The sequence below is a fragment of the Sinohyriopsis cumingii genome, chromosome 10 (genome assembly GCF_028554795.1).
Source record: "Sinohyriopsis cumingii isolate HCF-2022 chromosome 10, ASM2855479v2, whole genome shotgun sequence".
NCBI lineage: Eukaryota > Metazoa > Mollusca > Bivalvia > Unionida > Unionidae > Sinohyriopsis > Sinohyriopsis cumingii.
Window position 1 is genome coordinate 67,889,157 of NC_142970.1, and position 20,831 is coordinate 67,909,987.

Consider the following 20,831-nt stretch of genomic DNA (forward strand, 5'->3'; position numbering starts at 1 on the left):
GTGACTCATAATTTGTTTATCTAAGTATTTTAATTAATACCGTTTGGCTAATATCTTGATGTACTGAATAACTTAATTATCTTTCGATAGTCAATTAATTTGTACAGGTTGTCTTTTAGGCGAGAACTTCAGCTGTGAGGTATATTAATATACGATATACATTATTGTATGATTATTTCAACAAAACAAATATTACCAATACAATTAACTATCATTAGCATCGATGGTGGTGGTAGTAGTAGACGAGGGTATATTAATTATTGCATTCAATACCGAAATGGTATGGTTATAGCATATGCAGAGGGAAATAATACACATCGTCATTGTGGAATACATGCTACCAATGTATTATGTGTATCTAAGTTGTGTGCTTAACTGTTATCCATAAATGAGTTGTGTAGTGTAAGCTAATGATCGTTTATAAACAATATATTTAGTTAGTGTTTGTTCATGATTGTAGGCTCAACTTTAAGATAGTATGGCCTTTAACCTTAGCAAATTTTAGAAGCGAATCAATAGCCGACATCGTGGTAATCTTACGATGTCTTTGGATTTTATATATGGTTCGTATAAACAAAAGTGTTAATTCCTATTTGCTTATAAGAGTATAATCGCTTTTAGTTGTGTTCACGTATAATATGTAAGGAATTATGTATTTCAATTGTTGAATGGGTTTACAAATGTTCATCAAAGGCTTGGACTAAACAGTATTTTTGGATTATTGCGAATTTATTCAATTTCATTCTGGATTATGACATTGTGACACAGCAAAGAAAATTGGAACATTTGGGCGTTCGGAATAATTGGTATATATGACATACTGACGTCGATTGGTAAATCAGTGCATTCAATACTAAATTCATGTGTTAAGGCTCTACACTATGGAATCTTAAGTAGAACATTTATTAATAACTGGAATTTAACTCACAATATCTTAAATTCGCCTATAATTGTCACTTTTTATTCTCGCGAATCAAATTATGTGTTGATTTTTTACTAAACCTGTTCGTGTTGCTTTTTCTGTTCTTTAGTTTGAGACGCTCGAGTCGAGAAATAATGTCACTTTGATAAGATGGAAAAGTACTTCACGATTATATATTGAATTGTCTTTCGAAAACAAGCCAATCACGTTCTCGATACATAAGGCACGAAGTCATATATATATATATATATATATATATATATATATATATATATATATATATATATATATATTTATATTTATATACTCGTAGCATGTTACGGATAGAGATCATGGAACGAGACTATTTTTGTCCCTTGTACAATAAAAGCTGCAGCCCCATCGACGCATATGAACGTACCGTCGACAACGTCATCTGCAATGACTATCAAATAAGCAACAGAAAATTCAATACTTAAACATAAATTTAGAGTTTTAATTTGAATAACTAAAATACAAGGGAAGAAAACAAACATCAGTTGCTGGACAGTGTCTACCATGTAGGACGTACAAATAATGTATCATGTGACGGACATGAAACTTGTGGAAAGGACTGACTTTCAAGCATAACGGACTTAAAAGAAGATATACTTCCTATGCAAGTATGACCCGACCAGCCGGAGTCTAGGACCATAGAGTATTTCCCCCTTTATTGATGCTATGTTATTTTCCTGATCAGCTGTCGCGAGGTTAAAGTAAGGAAATACCAATACGCACAAATTGTTCCACTGATAAAAGAGTTATTGACTTGTTGTTGGTAATTATAGCAAGTCATAATGGAGACATACTTTTTTAAGTTTTGATTGTCTAAAACAGTTAAAATCCGTACCAAATCAACTGATTCTGCAAGCACTAGTAAAATGACAATACCAGCAAATGTCTTTCATACGAACCTCAAAAATATACTGTTTTGCAAAGTCATATTTAAAAGTAGAAACTTTGTCTGCTATGGAAAAACTCCCAAGATAATCCGTTTTTTAATTGACTTTGGTCAAAGAAGAGGAACAATATAATAATCGCAATATATTTTAAAATAGCACCTTATTATACAGCCTTTTATATCATTCATCGTTTAGCTAACACTGCAAGTGATGGACTTGACTTTGCCTCTTTTCATTTCAGTTGTATGTGTTCAAATTGTATTCGTTCATCAAACTGCCTGGCTCGACAATCTCAGTCCTACACATATTTAGTAATCGCTACTCCCATAAAATGTACATTCTTGCCACTGTACTTTATGTTTCACCTCAAGTTACTTATCAAGCTAAATTGTTCAGTAAGAACATGTGAATGATAGGAATGATTACTTGCGGTTCTGTCAAGTATCAACAGTATGCGTTATAAAAAATACCAATTAAGTCGCATAGATGCTGTTTAATATTTGTTGTTGTTAAAATATCATATGTAATGGAACGTTTAGTTCTCATTTATTTCAAATGATATAATTGCTTATTTTTATGTATTCATGTATGTAACAAAGCATCCACTATCTCGGAGACTATGCATAACACGACGTACACATCCTAGTACACCAATCTGTTTAAATGGAGATCACAAGTCTTCAGAGGCGCTTGTATTTGTCAACTGTAACGCAATATCTACGGCCACCTAGAGAAGAGGAGACAATGTAAGTATTATGAAACGTTTTGTTCAATGTTATATTTCTTGTCACATTCTAAATATAAATAAATTTGTAAATTTGCTAAATTTGTACACAATTGAAATATTTGTATTCCATTTAAGCTTTCAAAGGAATGAGAACATTCAGGTTTAATTCTCTTTGACAAATATTCGATTTTAAATTCGTCTCTGAAATTGTTTTTGTCGTCCTCGACTTTCCAGGTCATAAATGAAATTTAAAAAAATTGTGCTAAGGAATAAATCTTTAATTCTGTCTCGATCAATTATATAGGATAATAAAACTGAAATAAATACAAACATGTGAAGTACTAAGAGAAGGTGTGTTTGCTGAAGACTGAGAAGCGTTAAGCTCACCTGTCATTCGTCGATTACAAACTTCTTGTTTGGAGGACTTTGTCTTCAAAATTTCAAAAGACACGAACCTTTTTAATTTTAGGCTACATGTGAACAAATGAATAGACAAGCGTGACCTCGAGATTATAGGAATTGTCACACGTCGATATAAATAAATTTGTTAATGTGAGTAAATAGCCGAGTTTTCGTCAAATGTATTGCATGTAGACATATTCAATCACGGTCGGATACTTGCTGACTGAGTCCTTTGTGGGGAAAACTGTGCTATTCCGATTGAGTGTCGAAGGGTCAACCAGCTCCTGATAATCGACAGCTTATGTACTTAACATTCAGCGGGTTCAATAAGACCGAGTCTTCGAAAGTACATTTGTGTGACACACACTCCTTTTACTTCGAATGTACTTTCACCTGCTAAAACTTTCCGCGACGGCTTCAGAGTCATACCTTCTTCGTCTGCCTGACTGCCTCCACCCTCCGCTTCCATCTTTGATTGCTTTAATTTCCAATAATATATCGATGTAATAAAGACAGCTTGATTTCGATGCAACAAGGTATCAAGCTGAAGCACATGGTCTTTTTCAAAAGCACAACATCAGTATTGCTCATTGAATATATCATTAGTTTAACTCGTTGATTAAATCCTACGTTCATTCATGACAACGTGTTTCGCTGACACTTGTAATTTGACCGGTCTTTGTGCCAGGGCCGCACGGCCTTGCTGGCATTACTTTTTGGTATCGCATCCTTTTGTTAAATATCTAAAGGCAAAAGTCATATTTATTCTGTAGAGAATTCACGTTTTGGGATGCACACTCGCACCGTTTGCCTACAACGTTCTCGCAGGTTGTTGCTGTTAAGAAATGAAAGGGTAGATGCCGATAGGGCCTGTGCTCTTAAACCAGTATTGACTTTTGTTGTTTATCAGTTTCACTGTCATATATACTCCTTTCCATTTGAACACGATTCCGCTCTGTCTCTCTCTCTTGTATAACTTCGAAAATCAGAAAAATTACAGTCGTGAAAAACATAGTAAATGAACATTTAAACATGAACAAATGAACGATTGACATACTGTCGCAACTGTACGGATGTAAATCTAGATTTCAACGCATTTATCCAAAACTAAAGATCACATTATAAGTCGTTCTGAATGAAATAGTGAGTGCAGTATATATTGTTCTATTTATTTGGATATATGGTTTTATCCGTGTCGTGTTTGCAATAAATGATTGTCCCTCACTTTTTAAGTTTCATACAGGCATACATATAATTAAGATTAAGCGAATCAAGTTGTAACATAGTAGCCACTTGTCAATTATTACCATTAGAACAATCTTTGCAGTTACCAGTGTATGAAAATGTACGTAGCATAAATGTTTGTGAATTATTTCAGTGTGGCAAATGCTTCTTAACATCCCTAGTGCACGGTGAGGAATACTGTAGGGCGGATCTTATACTTCATGCAGCCGGTAATATTTCTATATTTTAATCTCTAAATCTTTAGTCGTTAAGGCTCCTCTACCTACACACGCATACATTGACGTTCTATATCAAAATAAACTAGTTTTATCTTCACGAAATGACTCAAAATACTTTTTTTGAAGCATACTGTTAAATTAATATTCAACAAGCCTTCATGTTCATGCTGTAATTGAATCAACACATAAAAAACATATAACACGAGATAACATGTGCTATTCTGAATGAAAGGATTCAATTAGAAATATAAGTTATTTTCAAAGATTTAAATGCACACGTTTGATTAAACCATTTAGAACGGTTTGAAATCACTTTTAAACAAGTATGTGCATAAAGAATATTATATTAATTAAACGCCCCTTTGATTGCATCATACATAATATATTGCACTATCGTAAATCTGTAAACGTTTCGTCTAACCATAGCCACATATCCTGAACCAAGAAATGATCCATGCTTGTGCTCAAAAGGTATTGTTCTACTTCTCTGTCTACCTTATTATGTTCTTATCTACTTGTTTGTATGCCTGCATGTATAGTCCATGTCTACTTACTTATGTATCAATCGATTTTTCTTTAATAAAGAATCGTCAAAGTTAAAGATATGGATCTATCGATATTGACACAAACAAGAGTGTTTTTTTCTTCTGAACGGTAATATGCCTGTCAATAGGTAGATCTGATAAATATTTAATTTATAAACTATTTTTAAACTCAGATTTGAGTGTCTAGAAACACATGCCTTCAAATAACATAAATTATCCTGGTGACATGACTCAGTGTTTAATATAAGGTTTACCGAACTTTTAAACGTGCTCACTGATATATAACGTTGTATTTGAATATTATGCTTGAACAATTAATATTTGTTTCTTTGAAAACTTGACTTCCATCAGCATAAGTAAATAAGGTTAACATTTAAAACGAAACATTTATCAATACTCGTTCAGTATAACATACAGGAAGCTATAATTGATAAACTTGTGTGAATATGCCACATCATGACAGCAAAAACCTTTTAAAAATAAATGTGATGTATTTTACTATTTTCCTTTTGATTTAGTAGCCATTCAGAAAATATAGACTGTCCATCCTACTGTAGCCACCTATCGAGTAGTGTAAGTGTGTCTGAAAGATATGTCAAAGCATTGATATATACGTCTTGCAAGTCGAATATAAGGGAACGATAAATTATCCATATCGAATTATCGTACAGGGCAGAGTAATTGATATTCTAATATTATATTATATTATATTATATTATATTATATTATATTACATTATATATATATATATATATATATATATATATATATATATATATATATATATATATATATATTAATGTAGAAATATGCGTTGACGTCTCCCCCTTTAACATCCTTTTATACCACTTTTCGACCATTTTTGTGCATATTCCTATAGGCGATAGATTAGACAGACATTCACCTGTAATAATAATCAGTCGCTATGCGCAGTGCAGTGTGTGCTGAGGGACAGCAACGATGCTATGATTGGTCTCAATGAGGTGGTCTCGATTAGTGCGTAAGCTGAAATAATATTCTGCATATATTAATAGTGGTCCTTGCAAGAATAGTATCGTTTGACCAGTTTTTATTGTATTTTGAAACATTTTTATAGGAGATAAATTTTATGAATCTTGAAACGCAAATGTGTTTCAAACCTTATAGTAGCCTCTTTCCTAACTTTTAGTGATAGTTGCTGCCACTTCGACAAGTACTAGCGTACCATCGACTACGACATGTACTAGTACTCAAGAAACAACAAATATTTTGAAAGGTAATTATAAACACACATTCAAATTTTGTTTCAAGACTTTAGAAACGAAATGAGACAACAAATAGTGGGGTAGCTCAATATCTAGCTTGTCAGACTTACAAGGCGTTCTTTGGTCTTTCAAAGATGCCCAGATGTTCCCTTGTTTGTTGTAGGTGTGTGTTTTGAAGAAAGAAACTATTAAAACTGCCACATCATGCTATAGTCTTTCTTGGGCCGATGTGCTGTGGACAACTAGAAAAATGTTTTAAAATTGATTTCATTCTCCCATTATATATTTTATTAATGCGCTAGAATGTCTGAATGTCGTGTAGAAAAAGGAAGAATGGTAAAATCTCATGTGATATTGTAGTTGTCTAAATCGTTTATTTTTAGTATTAAATGAAAAGAAAACTTCAAGCAGTAGTAGAATGACAATGGTGGTAAATTTATAAAAAGAAAACTAATAAAAGTTAACACGTTAGGAAATCATTTAAAAAGCAGTCAAGCTATTATCTACTCTAGAATGACTATACATGAAATTAGTTCAATTATATTTATATGCTATTTGTGAAAAAAGAAATGCTATTTAGCAATCATAAACTGGTTTATTTCCTTATAATGTTATATAATGTACCATCTCAGTAACAGTTTACTTAACGTTAACTTAGTAAGTCTTGAATGTGGTCTTTATTATCATCTTATGTGTTTAAGTGTTATTTGTTCATCACACTGACGTCCGGGTCCACTAAGGACAGGTTTGTTATCCTAGTGTTTGATTCTGATTTAAGGCTTACTTGAACCATTGTAATATATGCTTTTCCCGCTATGTTTATTTATCTGTAGTGATCTGAAAACCTGTAAAACAATGAAATGATTGCTTGAGGTTCACTTTAACATAATCATGTCTAATGATCAGGGTAGCTGCAACTAGCTTGCGAAAGCCATACCAACACAACAATAAAATCACATACATACACTGGTGTTCAAAGTTACTTATCTTTACAAATATCAAGGTTTTGGTTTTTTATATATATTTCCGGATAATATGTTTCCTTCATGGTAGGCCTTCTTATATGTAACAAATCATTAACTATCTCCGGGATTGTGCATAACGTCACGCTTACCCATGCCAACGCATCCGACTGTATGACGGGAGATCACAAGTCGTCCGAAGCTCTTGTATTTCTCAGCTGCAATACAAGCTCAACAGCAAATTGGAGACAAGGAGAAAATGTACGTATTAACAAAGGATGTTTGTTCAATTATTTTTTAAATTGTTTGGTCACAACGTGATTGTCCCAAATCATTATATCACATTTAAATTCTGAACAAGACAAAACATACATTGTGTAAAGTCTCTGAAAAATCTATAAATCCTTTTCCTACAGCTGAAAAGTATTGTCTCTACTCTCAATTTAGTAAGTTAAATTTAAATAAAATGTTCAAGCAAACGGATCTTTAGTCAAATTTCTATATCATCAAATATATCAGATAGAAAGAGAAATGTAATTAATATCAGCAGGAAAAACAGAACTCAGAAGGGTTGTCTCTCCACTTTTGTTGTCAGTTTGTCAGTGCCTATTTAAAATTCCTACGGACTGCTTACCACTGACATGAATTATTACACTAAGATCAGAACATCGTGAGCATTTCCAAGAGCATAGAACCATATTGAATGTAATTCATTTATAACACTATTGTGGCTGCTTTATTCAAAGATTGTAGATTAATCCAATCTATAGAAGTCATATTTATATAATTAATTTGTTGGGAAAAGCCAAATATATTGTTAAATCTGTTTTATTTGTACATGAGCAGGCATATTGCATATGTAAAACATTTTAATATATTAACGCACATTTTATAATTTGCATAGTCCTAACATTAGTTAATTGATAGTATTTCTCATACTTTCATGCCTTTTGCGTTACATGTCATCTGCATTTTGCATTTTTATTTTAATCTCTTTGTAATGGGTTCTCGTCGGTTGAGGTGGGATGCTCCCAGTATTATCGATAATTATTACAGAAGACCCACCTTGGCTCGTTTTGTTTTAAAGAAATTGAAGTAGTGATAGAGATGCAAAGCTCAGAGCCTTGCTCAATTCCGAGTGGATGTCGATTCACCCATGGTCTACATAATTAACATACATTGCCTCCTCCCCGGCAGTCTGTCAAGGGTGGATTTATGACCCTCAGTTGATGTTCTTGTGAGCCCAAACCGGCAATTCCTGCCATCTACCTATGAATCGCACGCCGCCGAATAAGTCGCCATTAACAAGTTCCTATGGCCATGCTATATACAACTGGCTTCCCCTCCGTCTTTTTGATGTCAGCTTACCTCACAAGAATTATGAAATGAATAATTAGCCTCAGGGTCTAGCATATACATGTTGCAATTTGGCTATTGTTACGTACTTATAACGTGACAACCTTTATACAATCTTTTGTCATGTAGAGGAGCTAAAAAATATTTTTTTTTTCTGGAGGTTTAAGGTAAAGATTGTGCAGACTCAGCAGTCACCTATTGTCGTACTATACCACTTTTCCTGCTACTGATACTACTCTTCCGATAGTTAATAATAATAATAATAATAATAATAATAATAACAATAACAATAATAATAATAATAATGAGAATAATAATTTGAACAAATTCAACGAGATGGAAACTTATGCTGAAATTATGCTGAATAATGCTTTTGATATGTGTTCTACCAGTTTATTTATCCTTTTTGTATATTCAATTTATACAGGTCATTGCATTATGTAACAAAATTCCGCTGTACACACCCATAGCCACATTGAAATCGGATGGAGTGTACACTTCAGATGGAGGGCTTGCTGGCATTTTTCTTGGATGTCTTACTAACGGATTTAAGGCATTATGGAATAGCAGAAAGCGCTGCACATACATATATTATACAAGAGTCTAGTGAAGCTATGATCAAAATTAAACAGTGTGATAATGCTAATTTCTACATATCAGCTAGTCTTTGTGTAGATATTTTGAACTATAGGTGCCTGCGCGAGTGCTCAGTTCACATGTCACTTGTAAACCCTACTGAATAATGTTTAACCAATAAGGAAACTTTACAAACAAAATATAAAAGTTTTATCAAACGTTACACAAAGTTGGTTTGAAACTTATTATAAACATAACATTGTTTCATATATTTCATTAAAAAAAATTGATATAACCCAGGTGCGATAAAATTATGTTTGTCGTTATCACTTCTAGAATTCGTTATGCCACATTTTAGAGATATATCTACATTTTGTAAATTATATTTCCATATTAATGCCTTATACTTCTCTCTTCCTTCAGCTTCGATCATACTGTTTTGTCCATCTCCCTCTATCCGTTGCACGTATCTTATTATATGCTAGCACCGTTTGCTTGTGAAAGATATGAAGACGTTAAATTAAAAGATGATTAAAATAAATTGCAAACAACAAGAAGGTTTCACATGTTGGCTTATTCATAACAGGTCTCCACCTGAATCAGGGAAATTATCATTTACTGAATCTATAATTCCCATCATTTTTCAAAACTGCCATTGTAATACCTCTGCTAAAGAAACCAACACTAGACTATAACGATTTAAAGAACTACCGCCCAGTTTCTAATCTCGGATTCATATAAAAAATCTTTTGAAAAGTTTGTTCTATCCCAGCTTGTATCTCACCTGAATTGAAACAATCTACATATCGCCCTTGCCTCAGTACTGAAACTACTCTTCTAAAATTTGTTAATGACATTCTCTCTACTTTGGATAGCGAAAATATTAAAGTCCTCATCCTCCTTGATTTATCTGCAGCATTTGACACAATAGACCATGATATATTACTTCACAGTCTCCAGCATGTATTTGACATTCATGATACAGTCTTACTGTTGTTCAAGTCATACTCGATAAACATGACACAAATTGTGCCTGCAAATGGAATACACTCAGTTGATATAAGTTGTGGTGTTCCATAGGGGTCTGTTGGACCTGTTCTCTTCATTCTATACACTCAGCCGCTCTCAAGTGTCATATATCATCATCCAATGTCACACCAATTTTACGCTTATGACACCACAAAATACAAATCTAGCCACCCAACTGAAGTTAATGCAACCATCCAAGGTGTAAAGAGGTGCATTTCTGATGTGAAATCATGAATGACATGTAACAACCTGCAGATGAATGATGGTAAAACTGAGGCCATTCTGATTACAACACAAAGACTTTCTCATTCACATCCTTTACCTCAAACAATAAATACAGCAACACCAACATTAAATTCACACAATCAGCACGAAACCTAGGTGTTACTCTGGACAGTACTCTCACATTGCACCAAAATGTCATGAACATATGCAAGGCTGCATATATTGAGCTGAGACGTATCAGCTCCATTCGCAAATATATTTCAGTTGATGCCACTAAAACACGTGTGTGTTCATTAGTACTTTCAAGACTGGACTATTGTAACTCAATTATGTCTGGTTCATCTCAATATCTACTCTAAAAACCTCAAAAAGTTAATAACACAGCCGCTCTGATCCTTCTTAGAATACCACGATCAGAGCACACCTCCCCGCTACTCTGTACCCTACACTGGCTATACATTTGATCCAGAATCAAACACAAAACCTGTTCTCTGTGCTACGTTTCACTGACGGACTCTAGTCCAACATACCTATCCGACCTCACTGATGTGTACACACCATTAAGATACTTATGCTCTTCTTCTGACAATCGTATACTCATTATTCCCACTATGAAAACAAAGTCATATGGACAGCGTTCTTTTGCATACCAGGGCCCAGCAACGTGGAATGAATTGCACACTGAACTTAGACACATAGACACAGTGATCACATTCAAGAGTGCTCTCAAAACTCACTTATTTCGACGCATGAACAAACGTAAAGACCTAATAATGTTTCCTACCTTAAATATTCTCAGGATGATTTTTATGTTTTTCTAATTGTATGGTGTATGTGTTTGCAATCATATAATTAGATACGTTTTTATCTTATAGGAGTTGTTTCATGTTGTAAAGCGCTTAGAGCTTCTAAAGATTAGACGCTATACAATGTCGTCATTATATATATATATATATATATATATATATATATATATATATATATATATATATATCTGTGTGTGTGTGTGTGTGTGTGTGTTCTAATATCAAAGTCACCCATTCCTGCTGCATTCTGCCACAACTCTAAACGTTTAAGATAATTATGGATGAATGATAATGCTTAAAAATTATTGAAATTTGAAAGCAGTGCATAAGCAAAATCTTAATTGGTACACAAGCAATTATTAAACTTTCTAGTCTAAATATGATATGTTCATAAAGTTGTCGAACATGAACGATATGTTATGACACAACACCTACCCCTACAATGTCCACTGTAGCAATCTGCACAATTTTCTTGTTTTTACTATGAACAAGTTATTAATCCCACAAAATATACAGTTACAAACATTAGATGTATGATGTTCATTTCTATAATCCTCAGTCATAAATTGCTAAACATTTGGAAATATCTTGATATCCTGTTCCAATCAAGCTTACTACTTTACTGTATTGGCAGATAATGAGAAAATATCACTGTTCGTGTGTTGCCTTCGAACAATATAAAGCAAAATATACGTTTCTAGCAGCTACATACAGAAATAACAAGTGTTTCTTTCGAAACTGTACGCGTCGATATGTCGAGGCTGTCACACAAAACACATTAAATGGATCCCAATGTGTATGAATGAATTCGAATTTATACAAATTTGATTCAGTACGTTGAAAAATATCCACGAGTGGATGTAAGTCAAAACATTTAAACAGTTCCAATCTGATATATGATACGGAGTTAAGGACTGAATATCTGCATCCAAAGCCAGATAAACTATATACTAATAAAAGGACATGCAATAAAACAATCTATTGCACGAGTTAATTGAGATCATTCCGTATACCTTCTGTGTATTTGCGACCCATGTCATATTATCACTTCACTAGTGAAATAATTCATTATATCTACTCAAGAACGTAAATTTAAAGTATCACTTTATAACACAAAAAGAAGGAGCCGCTGTTTGGGTTCAATATAACCATCCATACAGTGCAAAACAAAAACACTCTAAGGTACACCCGGACACTCCTGAGACTTCAGATTTACCTTAATTACTTCATTTGAATTTATAACATGATGTGATTCCGAGAAAGTTGTGAGATGGATTTATAAAGATAAAACACTCTATGAGAATAGTAATATAAATAATTATTGCATATAGTTCATAATGATAATGACAACACTAAGCTAGTAGCTTTTGTATACAGTAACGTCTACTTTTATCATTGATACACTTTCTTTGTCACATAATTGGTTCGCGTCACATATCAAGTATACTCGGGTAAACATCGGATGCATCAGCAAACTGTGCAAACCCAGATATGTCGTTATAAATCGCACAGTGAGATCTGAGCTTATGAATTTTGTTGGACTGATCAGCAGAACAAAAAACAACGACCCTGATCTGCTGGCTCATTATGCGATAACATATCAGGGTTAATGCTTTTTTAATTTAGTAGATACGGTACGCTGTTTGCTGTTTATTTTTTGAGGTACACCAACACGTTAAATATCATTTTCTTTCGATTTAACTAGTTATCTTAAGCCTATGAAGTCCATTACTTATCTGATGCGATCGTGGGAAGTTTCCTTTCCCTCCATACTGGAACTGCTGTATTTTATTACTCTGTACCGCTGCCAATATGGCGATAGTTTTCCCAATCGATAGCAGAGTGGACCTTTAAAGTAACCTCGTTACTATTATAAAAATGCACAATAGAGGTGATGTAGGTCTGAATATGACCCCATGTCACCACATAATTTTCATAACACCAAACTAAAACCAGTATATTAGTAAACCAGTGGTACAATCGTTAATTTCACAAAAACGTTTTAGAGATCCGAGAAGATTCTTTGCCGATACACCCAATAGATTACCTTAACCTAGTAATGTGTGCACGCATTTCACTTGCGATTGTGTTATTGCCCCAAACATGATAAGCATGGCCAAATATTAACGTAGACTACATCTAAGTATGCAAACTCACCTCTCATATGAAGATGTTGTTTACAAATATTATCCCCTGAAATGACAGTATATAACCAACAATGTCTGAAAACACTTATTACAGAAACTGGATGATCCATCAAATATAAGATTGCAAAATATGTGGCCACGAAAACATGCAGGTGGAGATTCTGTAAACAATCCAGCAAACCATTTTATTATTAGATGGTAAAATAAAAGGATTTAAGAATATTCATTTTCGTTGTAAACTAATTATTACGCAGTTGTTCTATGCCCTTATATGTTCGATTTCATCCTCATTTTTCTTCCGGCTTTTATTTAAATAAATAAAAAAGATAGTTACATTTAAATAGTTTTGCATGTCCGAAACTGTGAACTGTCGATGATGACACTAGCCTTTACTTGCCGGGACGCAAATACAGTATTGGAGAGTTGATTTGAAACATTTTTTATCTTTGAGGATATGTTGTCAGGTTGTTTAGACCTGGATTAATATCCGTTGCTATTACCTATTCCAGCTAAAATACTCTTTAATAATAACAAAAATACCGGATACACACACACACACATAACAATATGTAATGATGGATTACATTTTGGTGACGTTCATAAATGATTATACGAATACAATCAACCATATCTCAACACGCCAAGGCTAAATAGGATGAAATTAATTTTTGGACGATTAAAACAGATCTGTATACTATAATACCTCAGTTAATCAAACTTCACTATTAAAAAGAATTGAACGAAATAAGCAGTTTGATTAGAAATGAAACGAAAAAAATCCCAGAATGTTTAACATTCATTTCAAAAGTATGGTAGTAAGAAATTGGAGAAAACATTTTAAAATAATTTCTAAGCAATGTCAAGAACGATTGAATAAACCAGACATTATTATAATGAACTTTGAAATGTGGAGCATAAGAACCATTGATCCAAGTGTGTGTGTGTGTGTGTGTGTGTGTGTGTGATTTGGATTTCTAACGTAGCTTAAACAATTTTTCAGTCATATCGCTCTGATGTCTGCAGTTTAACAGTTTATAGTGATGCCCAGCACTGGGGCATCATGCCAAGTGATATATTTAATTAAGAGAAAGATTTATAAGAACGATATTACCAAGTCAAGAACAAAAACATGTTGTGGAATTATAACTACATTAATAAACATGATAGAATCCTTTCCGTTCTTGAGACAAACTCGTGATTGTTCATTCGGTATTTCCGCAACATTAATAGAGATTATATGAAATAAAGATGTACTGATAAAGATACTAGAATGTTATATGATATAATGTACTATTTTGAGGTTAAATATGAGTCAGGACCTTTGTAATGGATTGAGTTTGTGAACGTGTTTGACTGTTAAGTGTACCATTTTTGGAATTTGCTCCGCGAATCTTCTTAGTTACAACAAGTAGATATATGTCCCTTATTAGCGCGATATGTTTGCGATCCATCGCAACACACTCAAACCATCGCCGGATGGATGCTCATTAACGACACGTTGCGTCTGAGGTACCTTACAATAAATCAAAAAGTTACGTAGGTAAAATTGAGCAAATACACATACATATAGAGAGGATGGATGTCCACATGGTCAAACTTTTGCCCCATACCGATTTATGATCCAAACAATGCTAGCATTTTTCATAATGACAAGAAGTACACGTTAGGAAAGTATGATAGTGGTGATTTCCATTTCCTTTGTCATTCAAAGTAATCATGCAGGTTATTAGTAGCGTTGCCTTATTTTGAGGCACGTACAGTCGTGAACTTACAAATGAAAAGCTAGTTAGGAAGGAAGTACAAAACTGAGGTGGAAAAATAAGTTTAAAAGTTGATACTAAAAGACAAACGTCTAAGTATAAAGTACGCGGGAGGATTGTGCGGGTGTTGGACGCTAGACATCTCTTTGAATTCAGATGACCAGGTAGAAAATAATGATTAAAAGATGCTGATAAAAGTAAAGAAACAAAATGAATGATAAGGGAGGAAATATTGCATCCATTACTGAAGACGTTACTTTGATAAACTCTTTGAACGGCCTAACTTAATACGTGTTGTTTCAGTTGTAGGAAATCCTCTTCTCTATATTAAAAACAAAATGAATAAATAATTTTCCAGGCTATTTGTTGAAGTTAAACTGACATGGTTAAATTAGATACCCTTGTAGCTTTTGTAAAGGGGTGGGATGGACTTTGGCAAATATTTTCTTTTTTGAACAAATATGTGGAGTACTTGCTAGTATATATTTATTTATGTTTCTGGAAATTGAATGTTAATATATCTTAGTCTATTAAAATGCATTTTGGCAGCGATTAAGTCGGCTTACCCGCTATAGGAAAATCAAAGGCTTAGTAGTCAAGAACATTTGTCTCAAGATGCTTAGATTTATTTAACATAATTAAGATGAAATCATACGCAAGACAGAGAACACATGTTGTGGTAGTTAATCAACATTTTTGTGACGAACTTAGTATTCTATTCAAAATATTTTGCGAAAATAGTACAAGAAAAGAAATAAAAAGTATAAACCAAAACGTATAATTTGATCCAGTACTTATCTCGTATCTTAAACATTCTAATAAGGAGGAAAATTAAAATTGGACATTTAAATAGTGGAAGTAGCGTTATGAAAAATATTTTCGCGAAGACTTCGCATTGGTGGATGAAAGAAAAAAAATAATGTTAGTTGAATCAGTTGTTGAACACGAATGGAATAATGATTTTGTACTTTTCTTTGCTGCAGAGGCACTACAAGTTTAGATTTCTTTATAGCAATAGTGCAAAAGCCATTTTCTGTAAACAAACAAACAATTCCTTTGAGTCGTAATGATACATGTACTTATAAAAGAGGTGAAAAGAACATTTTGTAGATATTTCCTGAATTAATCTGTGCACTCATAGGAAACGAATATTGTTGAGGAGATTATTAATTTATTCATTTTATTTTCCAATTATAATGCTTAACAGATAACATTTAGCATCACAAATAAGAAGCATGAAGCAACTTATTTTATCACGAAAAGGATGGAAACATGTGAACTAAAGTAAACTCTAGAACTGAAAATTTTGAGAAAAAGGTAGTAGATCTTACTAACGTTTGGAATGACTTTTACTTTTATTAATCTGTTTTACACTTTTGTGAGATATTTACACTGAAAACAATACCATATGCAAAAACGGTAATATGCGTCGTTTTGTATAATATGCATCTTCGTGTTTGAGTGTGTGTATATATGTCATGACCAGTACATAAGCCAGCTTAAAGTGATCCCATTTCACCATTCCATATTTTATGCAGGAGATTATGTAAAATCCCTTGATCTTCTGTTCAGTGAAAAGAGTCGTTTTCAGTTGATATATATATATATATATATATATATATATATATATATATATATATATATATATATATATATATATATATATATATATATATATATATCAATCTGTCAATCTCTATATCGATCTAGATATCTGTCCCCTATCTAAATGTATATGTGTATATATATATATATATATATATATATATATATATATATATATATATATATATATATATATATATATATATATATGTGTATGTATGTATGTATATCTATCTATCTATCTATCTGTATCTCTCTATATCAATCTATCTATCTATCTATCTATCTATCTATCTATTTATCTATCTATCTATCTATTTATCTACCCATCGATCCATCCATCTATATATCTATCTATCTATATATATATATATATATATCTATCTATCTATATATCTTCCGCACGAACATAGCAATGCAACATAACTGTGAATACCAGCAAATAACCTTATATAGTACAAGGGCAAAGGTTAATCGTTCACAGTAATTTCACACGACTAATGCAATTATGTGTTTCTTGCTCAGTGTAAATTTAATACTTACCTAGCATAGTAAAACTGACGTATGCACTCAAATAGTGAATAATGACGTACGTTACACAGATAGTACAATTATGTAAAATGGGACAGAGATGATCCAATATATGTTTACAGTCCCAAAACACTGGGTATAAACAAACCGAAAATTAGCCCATTGCTAAAATAAGACATGTATAGAGTTACACAAAACATTCCTTCATTAGAATACTTTGCTACAAGTCACACTGATCAGTCAAGTAGCAACATTTACAGGTAATCACTGACCACCATTCGGTCACTTGGTCAATCTATGAATCAGCGCCAACCATTAGGTCAGCAACGTCCAATCACCTGCTACCCAACAAGCAAAACACTGTTCAATCAGCTCTACGGCTGATATGGTTAGCTTTACAGTCCTATGGTCAACTTCTATGGTCAGCTCGAGAGCTGGTTCCTCGTCGACTCTGATCAGCTGAAATTAGATCGAACACTTTGTAATAAGAATGACACGGGCATCTACGATAATACCTAATGCCATTATATATGGTCATTTTTAATGTCAGCTCTCCTGCTGCTATGGGCTTTCAACCGATCACTATGGTCAGCTCTACAGCTGCTATGTTCAGCTTTATGGTTAGCTTTACAGCTGCAACCATGTCAGCTCTGATCACTATGGTCAGCTCTACAGCTGTCAACCCGTCAACTCTGATTAGCTGCAAATACATCTAATATCGTTTACTAAGATATATACCGGCATATACGATAACACGTAGTGACGTTATATACGGTAATCTACACAAATTACATTATCGGCACAACATTACAAAGCACTAAACATGTTTAGAAGTGAACATACATGTGTTCGATAAGAATGCTATGGTACTAAACGTTTCTTAATAAAATGCAACTTTGGCTTTAATACTCATCTCACGTTTAGTCACATGAAATAATAAATCATACTTGCATTATACTACGCAAGCCGAATTTACATAGAATATATTCAAAAATGAACCTAATAGAACAATATTTATAACCTATAGTATACATCAGATTATAATAAATAACTCACATACCTATACAGCGGAAGATATGTAAGTCCTAAAGTAGACTGCTCACAGACAATACGTTTCCAGTGTGCAATGGTTTCGTCCTACGGTGATGTAATTATAAACAGACGATGTAGCCATACATGATCTGTACGCTTGATGAATATCAGTTTTCTCATCGAAAGCACGTCGCACGTGCGTCTTATAATGAAACGAACTCACTATTTCAAAATATTGTACAATATACATTAATAAACTCTGGTATCATTGTACACTAAATACAAAGACCGAGTACGTGCATGTAGTAAATAACAAAGCCAACTATACAATTCGATGACAGTAAGACACGTTTTGTTATTTTCCTTGATGATTTTCAGTTTTTCTATTTCTGAAGAATTTCTTATTATTAGTAAACTTTTGCAATATGATTTATATACATTTCTAGAAGCTGTAAGTTAACGTATGTTATAGAAACAGTAGTATCTGACACGAGTTATGTTCATCTGATTTGGCCAACTATTGTGTTGCCTTGATTTTAAATCTGCAAAACAGACAGCCATGTTCAAAGATTTCTTATATTCAGTATCCAGTATCAGCCTGCACAGATAGCCCCTGACAAGAACTGCTTTATAAAACGGGATTTTCTTTCTTGCGCAATCAGCATATATTAACTTCAGCACAGCTGTATTGTTCTTTTCAATAGCTTGAACTAAAGGTTCTAAAGAGAATACGTATTCTTCTCGCACTATTAGCACCACGAATGATACCATTATACTTGAATTGTGTATTAGCGGGGGATGCTCCAATCGCTTATTCCGTATTGTTATCGCACAACCCGGTGCATTATAAGCCCAATCAAAAAAGACATGTAATTGTCCGACGTTTTCACGCGCATGCATTCAATCTACCATCTACCACCTGAGTTTGTTAATGAACAATAAACACATCTTTGTTTGTCTCGATCTTTAAATCTTTGACAGCGATATACTGAAGCAGAGGAATCTAGTCGAAATATTGAGCCAATAAGACCGGACTTATTTACTTTGGACCAAACAGTCATAATAATGTTCGATCGTGTTAATGCATAATTACTGATAGCATAAGACACCATGCAATTATTTCACAGTAATGGATTTCATAGGCTAATGATAATTAGTCAAATCGAAAGAAAATTATATTTTAACGTGTTGGCGTGTAGCAAAAAATAGACAACATGTGTAAATATTTACAAATCTAAATAAAATGTATACAGTCTCTATTTGGTTAGAGAAGAATCCGTGGTGATATGATGTTTTTACACGTTGGAACAGTTAGTTTCCGTTAGAAGCAGGGAATTATATTGTAATTATTGCACCGTATAAATGGTTAGATGGAATATCCAAAGTCCAAAGGCAATTGATATGCCGTATATAACAAAATATGAGTCGACAGGACGTCGAACCTCGATTAAGAGCTGCAAAGTTCTAATTTACATTTGACTTTCCTATAACTCGTGTTGTATTTGGCAACTGATATCCATTTGAAGGGTTTTCTTGTCGTCAGTGAGTTGTAGGTACATTTTTGAAAAATAAAGATGACAAACTTTATGGATGGGGATATAGACAAAAAAAAAGACAAAATCAATATGAAAAAGTGTATATTCAAGAGTAGTTGTTTATTCATGTCATATAATCTATCGAAAACCAAAATTTCGGTTCTGCAGCCAGCTTCATGTTGGCAATGCATATAAGGTGATCATGAAGTCAATTGTTACAATATGAACTGAAAAGCGTGACTGACGTTGTACCATGTAAGTTCATATCTGAACATTGTGTTTGTGTTACTCAGACACATATACGCGGATTGAATACGGTACGAAAAGTGACTTATCTAAACTAGTTTTACTGACACGACATAATAAGGCTATTTTCAAACACGATGATAACCTCAGTGGCCTACGTACAACGATAATATAAATTCAGGTCAAAGCGTGAATGTTCAATGTCTTATTCCGTCGAGTACAGATAGATGTATTGCCCTAAAATTAGGAAAAGTGTCACGAAGTATTTTTTGTTGTCTTTTCTCTCTTAATAGAACAATTGAGATCATAGTGTCGATATTTCTTCCTTTGCAATGGTACTTATTATCGAGAGAAGCAAGCTACGCAAGATATGCACACGACATCCGAGTTTCTTCAATGAGTTCATATATATTGTTGTTGTTGTCTTAGGGTTTAACGCCAGTTTTTAGCAAACGATAGGCTATAAATGGTGGAGGAAGAACCACAGACCCACGAGAAGTTACTGGCAAGCTTTCTCGTATAATACTATCATACAGGTGAGCAAATTTATAATTTGTACTCAAGTCTGCTGGTAAACTGCACCCATCGCCTTGCCTGCATACTCGAGCCCATATATTCTCACGACTAAGAATACACCACCAAAATGATTCAATTTAATCGGTGATATATGCACCCGTGTGTAGGAGACACACTTTCATGACGACCCAGTGATCATTTCTCATCTATCTACACAGTTTGTCCGGATTTCTATGAGAGAAATCAAGGCATATATAAATAAATTATAGAGAATAGGAATCA